This window comes from Euprymna scolopes, chromosome 2, assembly GCF_053919585.1.
Source record: "Euprymna scolopes isolate OS-2025 chromosome 2, ASM5391958v1, whole genome shotgun sequence".
In the NCBI taxonomy this organism is placed as follows: domain Eukaryota; kingdom Metazoa; phylum Mollusca; class Cephalopoda; order Sepiida; family Sepiolidae; genus Euprymna; species Euprymna scolopes.
The window spans coordinates 78,752,635-78,769,018 of NC_136483.1; positions in this window are offsets into that span (position 1 = coordinate 78,752,635).

Consider the following 16,384-nt stretch of genomic DNA (forward strand, 5'->3'; position numbering starts at 1 on the left):
GTTTTGTCAATCATATAGGGTAAATATTAAACTGTGTTGTAAAAAAAGCAAAAAATTAATTTCCAGTCGACTTCATTGAATTTCATATTTAATCCATTCAACACATTTTGTTTTGATTACTAATATTACAGAAAGAGTCGGAGGGGCTAACCCTTGCACAATCTCAAGTTCTAATATCACAGCCCAATTTAGCTGAGCAGATTAAGGAAAAATCGTTCACATTTTGGTAAGCAAGCATGAAACTTGGCACGATTGCTCACAATGGTCTACTCTTCCGAAAAAACTTTTGGGCCACTCAAAAAATCCAAGATGGCCGCCATTTTCAAGATGGCCGCCATTTTGAAATCCAATATTGCTAGTTTACAAAGTATCTAACCGATTTTCACAATTTTGGAGTCAAATTATATGTTTTAGGGGATGGGAAAGCAGTAAATGACACAAAAATAACCGATAAATGAGTCCTACAATCCACAAAGGCACATATATGAGATGAATTTAAGCAAATATTGTCAATTTTTGCCTTTTATTGCCATTAAACCGAATCATTGACTTGATATTCAATTCCCCAAGTGAGCTGAATGTATTAGTTATAAAAATTAATCCTTTCAGCTCATTCTTATAATACGTTATATGTAAGAGAGTGATTGTCATGACACAACCAGGGCATAACGGTGACATCACTGCTATGAAACTCAGCATGGGGTCCAGTATCAACTGATTACGGACACACTGTTCATGTTTCAGTGTCCCAAATGCTGTCTAACAAGCCCCATGGATAAAATAATGTTCAGTCTGTTAGATAGCCACACCTGAATTGACAGGATATGTCAGCGCGGGAGAGCCGAGCCAAAGGTAATAGGGCTATAGTTACCTGGATGGTGTACAGATCACACGGGACTTAAATGATACTGGATAAACGATCGGGCTAGGTGTAGGGAACCTACCTTTGTGAACCTAGTTGTATCCCATATCTGAATGTGTCAAAATATATTCGGTAACTGTGGTTAAAGGTGGTAAAAGGATAAACCCTCGGCCTGAAGCCTATAATATTACAGAATGTCTATTGAAAAGACGTCAAATGTGAAAACTGATTGGAGCAAATGCTGCCTATGCCAGACAGATAAAATCGGAGAGGATCTCAGTAGTCCCATTCCAGGTCGCAGTAAATCAAATGGATATTCAATGCTGGCTACAAATATTCCTCTTTTTCAAGAACTCTGTCAGATGCCCATGATTATTAATCCTGCTAGGCTCGATGAAGCTGATGGTATTGAAAATACATTGCAGCAAAACAATGCTCAGTACCATCAGAGTTGCCGTGCTTTGTTCAAAAATACCAAACTTGATTGGTCCAGGAAAAGGGCATCTGACGCTCAGGAACATACTGACAAGAGTTGTTCAAAGACTCGAAGAGTGAGTTTAAAGCCAGAACAATGTTTCATCTGCGACAAAGAATTTCTAGATGATGGACAAAGACGTGAAGTCATGACAATGGGGCTCAGCTGTAGGCTCAATGAATGTGCCACAACTCTAGGTGAATGTAAAATTCTTGCCCGATTGAGTGCTGGTGATGCCATTGCACAAGAGTTGAAGTATCATAAAGATTGTTTAACAACTCTTTACAACAGGGAAAGATGTCACCTTGCTGCTCTACAAAAACAGGAAAATGAAGATTCTCAGAAAAAAGGAATCCATCCATTGGTATATTCACAGCTTCTTGCTTATATAGTTGAAACTAATACAAACAGTGATGCACCAGTTGTGTTTAAACTTGCAGATCTCATCACACTGTATAAGCAACGACTTGAACAGTTGGAACTGCATGAACTTGCCTCATATGTTCACTCAACAAGACTGAAAGAGAAGCTTTTGTCAGATATACCAGCACTTGAAGCTCACAAAAGTGGGAGAGATGTTATCTTGTCCTTTACAGACGATACAGGGTCAATCTTGTCAAAAGCTTCAGAATTTTCTGATGCTGTTATACTCAACAAAGCTGCTAGTATTTTGCGAAGACACATGCTTGCTCATGAATGGAAATTCAATGGTAGATTCCGTGCAGACTCAGTGGGAAATTCTATTCCTCAATCATTACAACAATTTGTTTGTATGGTGGAGCACGGCGTCGATATCAAGTCGCAACTGGAATTAGGTTCATCAAAGACAGACTTGGCTGTAGCTCAGCTCCTGCATTACAACTGCTACAGCCACAAAAGCAATTCATCCACATTCAGACATTCACACAATCGTGGGACTCCCTTTCCCATCTTTATGGGCCTATCTTTGTATGGGAAAACACGTAAACGAGGACTTGTGGAACTGTTACATGACCATGGACTAAGCATTTCATATGACAGGGTGCTTGAAATATCTGCTCAATTGGGTGATGCCGTTGTTGACAGGTACACTGAAGAGGGTGTTGTGTGCCCTACACAACTTAGGAAAGGTCTTTTTACCACATCAGCTATGGACAATATAGATCACAATCCGTCTGCAACAACAGCTACAACATCCTTTCATGATACCAGTATCTCACTATTTCAACATCCAACGTCTGACAGTGATGGTGAACTGCGTGAGCCACTTATGATCAAAAATCATAGTATAAAACGGGTGCCTGAACTTCCAGAATCTTTCGGAATGTTTTACCTGACATGACGGACGTATTTGTCAAGCTGAGCAGTCATCCAGCAGTCATAACAAGTGAGGACCAAGCAGTTATTGACCAGTTTGTCATCACAATGTATGACAGATCTACCTCCCTCACAGAAATAGATGCTGTAAGATTGGACATGTTTGCTTGTAAACAGAGACCCTACGACTCCATACCTCCAACTAAAGTAGCTTTAACTGAACACACAAAGCGTGCAACATATCAAGCAGGGTGCATTTGGAGTCAAGCAACATGCTGTCACATGGAAATTGATAGTCCTGGCGAGTGGGGGTGGAAGAAGCACGGCAATACATGGGAGATATTTTGGACAACACTTCCTCCAGTTGCAGAAAGCTGCAAGGAACTAACAAAATGCGGATACAAGACACAATGCTTTGGAAGATGCAAATGCTATAAATTCGGCCTTCCATGTACAAATTTATGCAGCTGCAATTGCGAGTGTTGAACGTGTGAATCCTGATGAAAACACAAGAACAAGAAGAGAAAAATGCAGGATAAACTGACATAAGTGTGTAAAATATAGCCTTTATTACACTCAAATGGTGTTAAATCTTTATTTTGTCAGAAATGGCTTTGTTGACATCAGAAACATATAAATTGATATATAATATGTGGAAATCGGTCAAAAATGAAGCATTTAGTTCACAAAATGATAAATTTTGCCATCCGTGGCGGCCATCTTGAAAAATGGTGGCCATCTTGGATTTTTTGAGTGGCCCAAAAGTTTTTTTCGGAAGAGTAGACCATTGTGAGCAATCATGCCAAGTTTCATGCTTGCTTACCAAAATGCACGATTCTTCATCAATTTTGACTTAAGCTGCTCAGCTAATTCATTGAGTTACAAATTTAATAGAAAATAATTTCACTGGTGATAAAAACGGATGCTTTATTTCTTTTCTTTTTGTTGTCTTTGGCTGATTGACTTTCAACTCTAAAGAAAGAGAAAGTGAGAGAAGATAGCAGAAAAGAAGGAAAAAAATTCCATTTTCTATAATAGCATAATAATTTCTCACTTGCCACCATGGGTTAATCAGTTAGCTTGCCATACTCATGCCTGCATTTGTAAGCTTGTGTCTTACCTGAGGCATAATTATTTTACTCTTATTGTGTTTAAAAATCTCCTAAAGTTGACTTGTTTATTTCATTGTTTTCGGTAATCTATGTAATTTACACAAATTAGAACCATGGGATATGTGGGGTAGCCCTGCTAGTATTGCATAATCACTCTCTTCAATAGAAAGGTAAAGTAATCAGTGAAACTCAGTATTAGGAAAATCAACTGATATATTGATATATTTTATTGCGTTGTTAATTTTGTCTCCATTGGCCTAGTTCAAGCAAAAGAAAATCATTGGTTTTTGATGTCTGATTGTTAACCCATATCACATATCTAGCTAGGTTAATTGCTGCTACATTAGAAAGTAGTATTTCTGTCATATCTCTTATTTTGCTCTCTCAAGTTGTTACATATATATATATATATATATATATATATATATATATATATATATATTAGTGTTGGGACGATTAATCGGAATCGGAAAAATCGGAAGGTTTGGGGGTATCGGAATCAGGATTGGAATTTGAAAAATTGCTGCCTATTTTTCAATGTCAAAACAATTCTTATAATTGTCTTTCTTTATTTGATTTTGTTTAAACCGAAATCTTCCATTGCTGGTAATAATGATAAAACAATAAATAGTTATTGATTTTAAAATACTAGTGAAGCTGAAATCGATAGTTCATCCTCCACAAGTGTATTTTGACGTTTAGGAAAAAAACTTGAATACTTAACATGTGTTTTTACAAAAACCGGGGAAATAACAATGTTATAGTTAAATAATTAGAGATTTATAAAGAATCAGAATTGGAATCAGTAATTGTATCAGAATCGGGAATTTAGCACAGAAGCAGTAATTGTATCAGAATCGGGAAAAATATTGGAATCGTCCCATCACTAATATATATATATATATATATATATATATATATATATATATATATATATATATATATATATATATATATATATATACTTTGGGGATTAGAACAAGAGTCTAAAGAGCAGAGTATATTTTAATGTATTAGTGTGTTTTTAACTAAAGACGTATATTTTAATGTATTAGTGGGTTTTTAACTAAAGACACCAAAATAAACCTAGCATTTTTAAGTAAGGCAAATGTATCTTGCAATGTAATCGATTTTTAATTTTAAATTTAATTATAAATTACCAATCATCTTACTTATATATATATATATATATATATATATATATATATATATATATATATATATATATATATCAATCCATAGCCTTCAGCCCCTGGAGGGGCATAGGCCATCCACAACTTTGTAGACATTTTTGTAGCAAGGAGTTCTTTTACAGGGTGAGGGTTCTGGCCCCACGCCCAACCTTCTCATACAGCACCTAGCCTTCCCAAATGATCACTCATTTGGTACTGGCCAGACTGAACATTGCTTAACTTTGGTGATCTGGCGAGAACCGGTGTGTCACTGTGATTGTGCCATGCTATATATATATATATATATATATATATCTCATGGCTTGCTTTTGTGAATGAAGATATAAGGGGCTTGCCCACATTTTCTGCAGACACTCGTGGCTGACGAGTCCAATGAATGATAAGCAGACTTGCCCACAACAGCAGCAGGTTAGGGTCTGGTCTGAGTTTGGGGCTGGAGCTAGTTGGTGCTTCTTCCCCTTGCATCTTCTCTTCTTTAGACAAGTCCGCCAAGTGTTCTCAAAGGAGAAGACTGCTTGATAGATGTATGCCGCTAAACATCTTGGTCTGCTGCAAGGGTTGTCCACTAGCCATAGTCGATGTGACAGGCACCAAGAGATTTCTTCGGACAGTCTTTGTACCATTTCTTTGGTGCTCCTTTGTGGCAGTGGCCAGTGGAAAAGTTTGCCATACAAGATGATTTTGGAAAGGCGGTGGTCTTCCATCCTGGAAACGTGGCCAGCCCAGTATAGTGGGGATTTCAACAGCATGGCATCAATACTGCTGATTTTGGCCTCTTCAAACACTTCAAGGTTAGTGATGAAGTCACTTCAGTGAATGTTGAAGATGGTATGGAGGCAGTGATAATGCAAATGCTCAAGGAACCACAGGCGACGATAATAGGTGACCCACAACTCGGAGCCATACAAAAAGGTAGTCAGTACGACACCTTTATACACACTGACCTTGGTAGACTTCTTCAGGTCATTGTTGCTCCACAATCGCTGATACAGTTTACCAAAAGCACCATTGGCTTTGGCCAGCCTATTATCCACCTTATTGTTTATCCTGCACTTTATTAAGTAAATATATTTAAAAGGTTCATGCAGAGTATTAATACCATTTCCAAGATAGCACCCTTGATATGTCTCCATGCACCCAGCACAAAATGATGCATCTCAAAGCACTCTTGCGCAACTGCAGGCTGTAGTTAGCCTCTCTGTAATGAATGACCATCTGAGCTTTGTAAAGAGCCACATCTTTAATGAGGTAATCCTGTTAATGTGGTTGATCATAGAGAGAACATGGCGGATCTAAAGGAGTCAAACTTTGATAAAAACTCCCTCTATCCTCTATGGGTAGTTGTAGTTCATGTGGTAATCAACAAGCAGATGCCTCGGCAGAGAGAACATGGTAGAAAATCCTAAAAGGTATCTGCACTGGAAACGGTATTTACTTTTGGTCCTTTTATTTCTATGTCTGTGGGATAATCTGTGACATATAAAAATACAACTAGTGCCAGGGTGCGCATTGCTCTAACTGATCTCTCAAATGGCAGGGCCAGTAATAAGTTTGCAAAACACTGCTGCAGTAATGAATTGTCAGAAATGAATAAAGGTTGCAAAATTGAATGTATGTATGTATGTATGTATGTATGTATGTATGTATGCTACAAATGGAGAGCATGCAATCCCTCACTATGAATTCACTGCATCTTCTTGATAATGTATTGTTTGATCAAAGTGATGAGTTCAGATTATATCTAACATGCTTATAACAGTGGTATAATTGATAATAGTGGCTATCACACTCAGGTCTGAAAGACAAGCAGTCCTTTTCATATGGGAGCAAATCTTCCATTGGTTGGTAAAAGTCCAGCTCAAAGGAGTAATCATTAACGTCAACATCATCATCGTATACGCTTAGAACAGGACAAAGATCAGTTTTAACATGACTTCCAAGTAGCTGTAGATCATATCCCATACAGTGATTCTGTGATAGTTGTGGGCAACTAAACTGCCTGAATGGGACCTCGAAGTATATATTGGGGCATTTTTGTTTAGTCATGCACTGTGAGAACAGTGACTGACTAGTCAAATTTGCAATTGCAAATCGTCTAGTCATTACAAATAGGCACTTCCAGAACAGATTAGACATTTTATGACATTGTGCTCTAATGACAGTGACGCATAATTAGATTATATAACTGGTTTGTGCAAGATAGGTGAGCTCCGTTATCAACCTTTGGAATATCTGGCAGTAAAGATGGATTTGATCATGCATTTGTATGTGCAAATTGGCATTAGTGACTATCAGCAAAACAGTCTGTGAATCATCCTTTTGGTTTCACATAGCTAATCTGAAGTTGGCTGCTGGGGATGAGTTTAAACTGGAACTTCAAAATCTATTTGCTCTTCTTCAGTTTGATATTGCAATGCAACCAGAAAAGAAGTGGAGTCTAGAAACAGTGTGTGTGCATCTGGAAATCACACATTGTCAACATCAGGAATGGATCACTAGTGAAATGCTGAAACTTGCAGAGAAGACAAGACTGGTAAGAATTATAGAGGCATTGGGTTATGGAGCCTTACAGACTCTCAGGTGATTAAAGTGGACCGTAAGTCAAACTCACATGCATTTACAAAGGAGGTGGAGAAAGTTTCAGCCTGTGAGGACATGTGTAAGTTCTATCAAATGGTGAAAGAAGCAAGTCAAGGAAACTCAAGATAGTACGGTGATCACTCATCTGATTGAGCAGCAGATGCAGTGGAAAGGACACTATAATCATCCATCTCACATGACAGAAATTAATTCTGAGCTGGTTGAGGAGGAATGGTTCCAGGAGAGCATGGAATTTTTTATGAAGTATACAAGGCTAACGTTTGTTGGATGGGTACATCATTTCTTCAGTGCAGTATGAACGACTGAATCCATTCCTAATGACTGGAGTGAAGCAATCATCCCGCAATTTCACAAAAAGGGGGGAACTAGAAACTGTTATAATTACAAGATTATATTAATGTCATGGTGAAAGCATTTGCATTATCTTCTTTTGAAAATGTTCCAGAAAGCTTGCAATCTCTGTACACCCTCGATGCAGGGTGGCTTCCATCCAGGAATGGGCTGTGTTGACAAAATTTTCAATCTTCACCACACCCTCAAACAGTGCTGGGTTCATCAACAGTTGATCGTTCTATGCTTCATCGATTTTACAGCTGCCTTTAACTCTGTTGACAGAGATTCACTTTGGTGCATCATACAGATGGTGTATCATACAGATGGTGCATCATACAGATGGTGTATCATACAGATGGTGTATCATACAAAGCTTCTTTGACTCATCCAGTGCTGCGTATGAGCAGAAAGTGATGAATCAGAGATCTTCAAGGTGAAGACTGGCGTTCAACAGGAATGTGCACGCTCACTAACTCACTTTAATTACATTATTCACTACCTCCTAGATGATGCTTTACAAGGGGTGACAGTTTGACAGGAAATGAGTGGATTGGACCTGGCTTATGCTGATGACATTATATTGTTGGAATCAACAGGATTGGAGATCGCTGTCTCTGAATGGTGTCTATTGGAGGATGTGAAGTCACTTGTATATCCTGGTTCTACCATTGTTCCATTTGGACGATGTGCAACGGAGCTCTATCTTATAACTGCTAAACTCATGTTTTTTTACACCTCAACACATCGAAGGATTTTTCTTTCTTGGTCTCTCCAGAAAATTAGAGACTGCCATCTCTGAATGGCACTTATTGAAGGACATGGTGTCATTTGTCTAACTTGGTGCCACTATTATTCCATCTGGACAGGACATGACAGAAGTCAACCATCGAATTTGAGTTACTAGATCTGCTTTTGTATGCATCCAGCAGTATCATGGGGGTATAGAGAGATTTCAATAAAAATCAAAAAGTGTATTTATCAATCTGTCATACGGTCGATTCTTCTCTATAGCTGCCAATGAGGATGAGTGATCAACAGAAGCCGGAAGTCTTTGACAATGACTGCCTCTGCCATATCTTGTATTTCCAATTGCTGTTCTTTGCCAACACCTCAATCTGAAGTCGTTGGCATCTGTCCTGTTGCAGCGATGTCTTTGATAGTTTGGGTATGTGATTCATCGTCTAGAGGGAGACCACAATATGATCCTCCTTACTTCATTATCTGGGTGGCACAAGCATGTTAGTGGACAGCCGATGACCTAAACATAAACAGCAAGGAGGACTTGACTGAACTCTCAGATCAACAGATGGAAAGTCTTCAACGGTGGAATCATGAAAGGTTAACTATCTCGTGCAGCTTAGCTTAAGACTACCAAATGTTGGCTTCCATGATTTGAGATGAAGTGAAGAAGTCAGCGCAATGTGAATGTTGATGCAACAACAAAAACACAAATAAATAAATAAAGATTTCTTCTTCTTCTTCTTCTTTGTTTGTTTGTTTCCATCTTCTTTCTTTCCCTCCCTCTCCCTTCTCCACCTCCCTCTCTCTGCTAATTCTCTTCCCTTGTTTTAATGAATTAAAAATTATAGTAAAAATGTAAGAAACCCATTTTCAATTTTAAAGTTATTTTAAACATTGAGTTTCTTGTCTTCTCTCGCACCTCTACAACACTATAATGAAACATAATCAAGACCTTCTTCTTCTTCTTCTTCTTCTTCTTCTTATCTTGTCTAATGGCGTTAAAAAAAAAGAGTGCTTCAATTTTTTTTTTTTTTTGCATGCTCACATATAATCAATTTATCTTTTAAATATTTTCATGTACTCTGCAACCTTCATGCTCACACCCGGTTTTAAAGATCAATTTCATACAATTTTATTTCTCATTTCGCAACTGCACCAATCTGACATGAGGATATTGGTCTCGAGCAATCTCCTCTATGGCGCATGCACTGCATAACCGTAAATAGGTTCCAGTTATTTTTTTATAATGTTTTAAATAAGGTGTAACTTTTTGTAGCATGTCTCTACTTTATTTAGACTTGTCACTACATGTGGCAATCAATTCAAAGCGAGCGGTCACAACTCTAACACCGGCAATAAGTCAAGTAAATAAATCATAATTTTTAGATAATTTACGAGCTTGTGAGGTAACGCAATCGTTCAACGTTCCTGTGGCAAATTCATAGTCGAAACGGTTATTTCTCTGGTGATAAACCTTTTATTTGATACAAAAAAGCATCAGAAAAACTTGTCCAATTTATGATGTCCACGAAACCCGCTTTCTAATAACTTGCAAAATTAGGAGCAGGCATATTTCATTTGCTAGACATGCCACACACCAGACACTTGCCGACTGTTTTGCTTCATGAACTAAGACAAGGATCTCCAAACCACTGCCCACGGGCAAGATCTCGCCTGCCAAAATCTTTAATCCGGCCTGCAGGGCTCTTAGAGAAAATTTCAAAATATTTGTAAAAAAATTTTTTAAATGGAAATGTGTGAAAATAGTGTGATGGTTTTTCTTTTTGTTCAGAAAATGATTGAAAAAAACAAGGTTTTGGAGGATCAGTTTCACTAAAATGTAAAGTTAATGTTCAAAAAACATGTTCGAGTCATTTTTTTTAAATTTGATCCACGTAGCTCTAAAAAGTAAGCATTATTGCTCTCCATTCAAAAACTTTGGAGATTCCTGAACTAAAAGATCTGCATTGTTAGTTTTTCATTACACTTTTCAGCGTTTGATTTTACTTCTTACCATTTTTTTTTGCTTTGTGTTATTAAATATTTGGATGTGAGAATACAATTTCAAACCGTCTATTCGTATCATTTGGATCTTTTGGACTATTGTTCTCACCTTGAGTGTTATTTTCAAAATGTTTTGGCTGCTGTAACCTTCGACAAGTGTATCTTGTCGAACTCTGGAATCTTTCTTTCGAACTTGGAAATCTGCATGGATTTTAGAATGGAACCCTTTATTTAATCCTTAGAAGTAGCATACTCTCATCCCATCAGGCATGACTGATTAGAAATCCAAAGTAATTCGCAATTGTATTTTTAGTGTCACCCACACTGAGGATTGAACCCTCGACCTCTTTTTTGACACCTGAATTGTAATACTTTAACCACTATGTTTTTATGCCAGAACCAACACTCATCTAAAAAAAATTAAAATTCAGTAATGCAGCCATCTAGTATATATTTTGTTTTAAAATAAGGTCATGTGAATAAATACATTATTCTTTTTAAATAAAAATCGCTTGAGACAAGGTATGGAGCCACTTGATGTAAGGAGCTAAAAAAGAACAAAAGATGATTATTTGCAAACACAGGAGATGTCTCCATACAAGGTCTAATAGTGAATTTGTAGAGATACAGAATTGTCTCAGGTGTAAGTAAGTGCTTGGAGCGATAGAGAGAACTGACTATGAGAAGCAGAAAGGGTAATGGATCAAATGTATGGAATTCAAGAAAGACTTAATGAGAAAGAAAGACCAAGAAATTTCAGAGTCAAAGTCAAGAACAGAGCTATCCATGTGTATCTCAGGAAGAAAAAGGGCACGCAAACACTTGAAAGATATGAGTTGATTCTCCACAGGATTGAATGAAACAAGTCATTTCATACCTCAATTTACAACCAAACTCAAGTCAACGTCTAGACTAGCTGCATATTCCAACTGATCCTAGGAAGATGGACGATAAAAAAAAACCCAGAACAGAGCATGGTATCACCAAAAATATTCCCCACAAGGGTTTATATGTTACATACAGTCAAATCGCTTCTTACATATTCAAACTAGGTCTTCTTTGGTCTACTATACTCCCTAGTATCTAGACGTGTTATAGAATTAATGCAAGAGGTATTATGCTGCATATGGTGAAACGGATAAAGCATAATACATTGACCTGTTGGTTGGTAGACGGAGGAGGGGTGATGATGGATGTTAAGTGCAAGAACTAAGGCGATCTCACCATCTCTTCCAATTCTGATATCAACCATACAAGATAATGTGTTGGGGTTTGGGTAAATACATTTTCTTTATTTAATATTGCAGTACATGGGCAATAAGTACCACGGTTCATGCACAATGTTTTCTCCGAGCTTAGAAAAAAAAAAATGATTGGAACAATTTACATTGTCTTGTGACCATTTCATCCCAAACAGAAGCTGATTCTATGGGAGACAAAAAAAAATAGCATCGAGAAAAGCCTGAGATGTTAATACAATACTAATGTACAGATTGTTCCATTGCACTTGACTATGGAATACATAGAGTATTTCCTAATTCAATATATAATATTTCCTTTTGTTTGTTTAGTTGTTAATAATAAAGTATGGAAACAGTAGAATATTTTGCAATATCTTATGTTCATTTTATTGGTCAACATGAGAATAAAATGGAAAAACGTCTCTTCTGTATAAGACAAAACATTTGTTGCTGATCTTAAGATGATCACCCCTCAATTGAGCAGCAGAAGAAGGGTGCACGATTCTGCTATGCAGCATCATCAACGTGTATTTAAATTCACCTTTCAAAGAATTTTTTTTTTTTTTTTCAAAGTGCCAAGTTATGGTTTCAGCAAGACGGCCCAGCAAAAGATATACCATCAATGCTTTCACCCCAGTAGAATAAAGTTAGCACTCTCCATACCTGGAACAGAAGAGATAGTGATGATGCTTACCATATCCAAGATTAAAGTCTCCTTGGCTAAACACTCAGACTATGTACATCTTCTAGCGTTTTTTTTTTTTTTTTTTTTTTTAACATGGCTATCTTTTGCCAACAAATTTGATTTGGATTTTGAAAAGATTTTGTATCGAATAATCTAAAAGGGTTGATATACCATTAAGCAAACTAACCAAATAAATAAATAAAATGTTCCCAAGATTGTTCTGGTTTGTCTGTTTTGAGACATATCAACCTCTTTTTTTTAGTTATTTACTAACAAAATCAAAATCAAATACCTATTGTATGCAATTGACTGGTTGAATTTGGTTATTAATATTTTATTAATGTAAGGAGTAAAAAAAAAAAAAAAAATCTAAAGATTATTAACACAAAGATAGGAGATGCTTATTGACTATCATCTTGAAAAGACCAAGGCTATAGGTAGAAGGAAAACAGTCGATAGTTCTTGGAAATAAGCTACAGGAATAGGAAGATGTATTATAACGAGGTATCTGTGCAGCAAATAGATAAAGACCGCCAGACCAACGAGTCAAACAAGCTGAAACAAAGGAAGCACTAAATAAATTGGACAATTCTGAAGTACATATGTCATAAGGGTACTTATTCCTTTAAATATTCTCTTTTTCCTTTCATTTCCGGTTTGACCAATAGTCTGCTGCAGAAAAGGGTTGATATACCAATGTAGATTATCACTATCCCCATCTCTTTCTCCTTCTTAAGAACAAAATGATAAAGAAACGGTTAAATTTACTCATAAATACATTTATGTTGCACAAAGGAGGTTTGTCAAAGAAAAACTCTAAAGATAATTCCTGAATATTATCTGAAGTCAGTATTTTACAAATGATATGTCGTGTATAACACTAAGCAAGCGTTCAACAACCACCTGTTCTAGTTGGTGTCGGTTTATGAATATGAGCTATCTGCTCATATGGAAATTATACTTAATTTGCATATCACTACATCTCCCTATAACGGAGGGGTTTTATGCCGCGAGTACTTCTTGTACTTCTTGTGCCCTCCTGAACATCTTTGTTTATCTCTCTCCTTTTCCTTGGAGATCTGGATCTATCATGTCTTTCCTTATAATCGCAGTGTTCCTTCTGCATATTCTGATCTTCCTCTTTTACCTTGTCCCATTCTACTTCTTCCTCTTCTACCTAGTCCCTCTCTACTTCTTTCTCTGCAGTCTCATTCTGCAGTAACTCTTCTGTTACGTCAATAATGGGCAGTTCTGAAGGCATTTCCTCATCCAATTGTTCTTGGGATCTTATTTGGTCAGCATGAGTAGAACACTGTTCCCATTTTCTTTATTTAATATTGCAGTATTATGTCCTTTCTGCATAATAAATTCTGCTGTCTCGGCTTCTGTATTCCTATTTCTCAAAAATATTACTCTTAATATTTGTTTTACGGTCATACTTTTTTTCTCACCACTTCAGGCCAACCTGAATATGCGTCTACTAATATTAATAATAGTCCTGTCTCATTGACATAGGCATGATCCATGTGTACTCTGCTCCACGGTTCTGCTTCTTGGGGCCACACATGTATTTTCTTTTGCTTAAAATTTCTGAGTTCTGTGCATTTTGTGCATATTTTTATGTAGTCCTCTACATCTCTTGAGTACCCCGGCCACCATACTTCCAATTTTAATCTTCTTTGCGTAGTTGCTTCTCCACAATGTACATCATCATGTACACTTTTTATAAACTGTCTCCTCTGTGTTTCTGGGGGAACTACCAAGTCTCAATTACATATTACCCCGTTTTCTATAGTCAGTTTATGTCTTATTTCTTTGAATGGTCTTTCAGCTATTGAACAATTTCCCCAGCGATTCTCTTTTATCTTCAATACTATTCTGTTTAACACTGGGTCTTTTGTAGTTTCAGTAGCCATTTTATCTACAGATATTACATCGGTTTCTACAAGGTGCAGGAAGGTGCTTTCAAATTCCTCATCGTTTTTGTCCTTATCTTATCTATAAAACATCAATCTAGATAAGGCATCAACGTGCGGTATCATAGTCCCTTTAACATACTCAATGTCAAAGTCGAATGCCATCAGTCTGATCGCCCAACGTAATATTCTGGACGTTGTAACTTTTGGTAGTTCTTTTCTTGGGTTGAAAATAAATTCCAGTGGTCTGTGATCACTTTTCAACAAGAATTATTTTTCCCATCAAGAACTGTCTTGCTCTGTCCGTTGTCCGCACTATGACTAGTGCCTCCCTTTCTATATTAGAATAATTGTGTTCAGTCGTTGTTAATCTCGTAAGTATATTACGGGATGACCATCTTGTGACAAAATACTGGATACGGAATGCTCACTAGCGTCAGTAGTTAAAGTTATGTCCTTCTTAGGGTAAAAAATTTGTACTATTGGCTTTTTCGCCAGAATCTGTTTAAAGTTTTCAATGATGTTCAACTCTGCATTTTTTTCCTTAACTTCGCAAATGGTTCTGTCAACTCATTATATTTTGATACATATTTTCTATAAAAATTTAGCAAAGACTCCAACTCTTATTTTTTGGTGTAGCCACTTTTAGAATTTTCTCTATTAGTGCTTAATCTGGAGTGAACCCTTCCTTTGATATTGAGAAACCCAAAAATGATATTTCATTACTGTTGGTTACATACTTTTTTGTATTTACTGTCATGCCAGCGTCTCTTAGCCAGTTCAGTATATTTTCAGTTTTTTTTTTCTTTAAATCATCTTCATTTAAATCTCCAACAAATATATCGTCTTGATAACAGATGGTATTTTCAACATTTCCTATTACTTTTTCAATAGCTTTTTGAAAAATTGCACTTGCCGTTTTTATGCCATACGGCATCCTTTTCCACCTTAACAGGCCTATAGGTGTGTTTATGGTTGTCACTTCTTTAAAATTTTCATCTATGGGAATTTGGTGGTAAGCTGATTTTAAGTCTATCTTCAAAAATATTTTCATTCCGACAAGTTTATGTAAAGCTACTTCTACATTCAGAATAGGGTATGAGTCAGCGCAAACTTTATGGTTCACCCCATTTTCTAATCTCCACAAATTCTTAAATCACCATCTTTTTTTTTTTAATACCACAATGGGTGATGCCCATTTACTTCCTCTTGAAGGGGCAGGTTCTAATAAATCTTCCTTTATTAACTTTCGCAACTTAGCTTTTACTAACGGTAATAAATGCACTGGTACTTTTCTCGCTTCATAGGAGGGGGGAACATTTTCTTTTAATTTCAGGCTAGCTTCATAATTTTTTAATTTTCCTGTTTTTTCCATTTCTATCTCATCAATCAACTTCATTGAATTTATTTTTAATACATCATTCCCCAATAGTCCATGCGTTTTTTGGCAATTTGTTACTATAATGGGTACTACTTCATATTTTTCTTTTAGTTCTATTGAACCTTCAAAGTAACCCATAATTGCTATAATCAAGCCATCAAACTGATGTAATTGTACGTTGCTTTTTTTTTTAAAAGCGGTTTTCTCATTTTCCCCCACCAATTTCTGGGTATTATGGATCCTTCACTGCCAGTATCTATTTGCATTTCAACAACACAATTGTTGATTTTCTTTTTTATTTTTGTATCTCCATTCCTTGATCAAGTATTTTGTATATTATCCTTCTTTACATTAAAAATTTGTCTATTTTCACCCTCTATTCTTTCCACATTTTTCGTTTTACATACTTCTTTGAAGTGATTCTTTTTAAACACTTTAAACATGTTTTTCCAAACGCTGGGCATTTTTCTTTTTTCCTTTCATGAATTTTTCCACAGTACGTACCTTTTTTCCTTTTCGTTTCTACCATATACGTGTCAGTCAT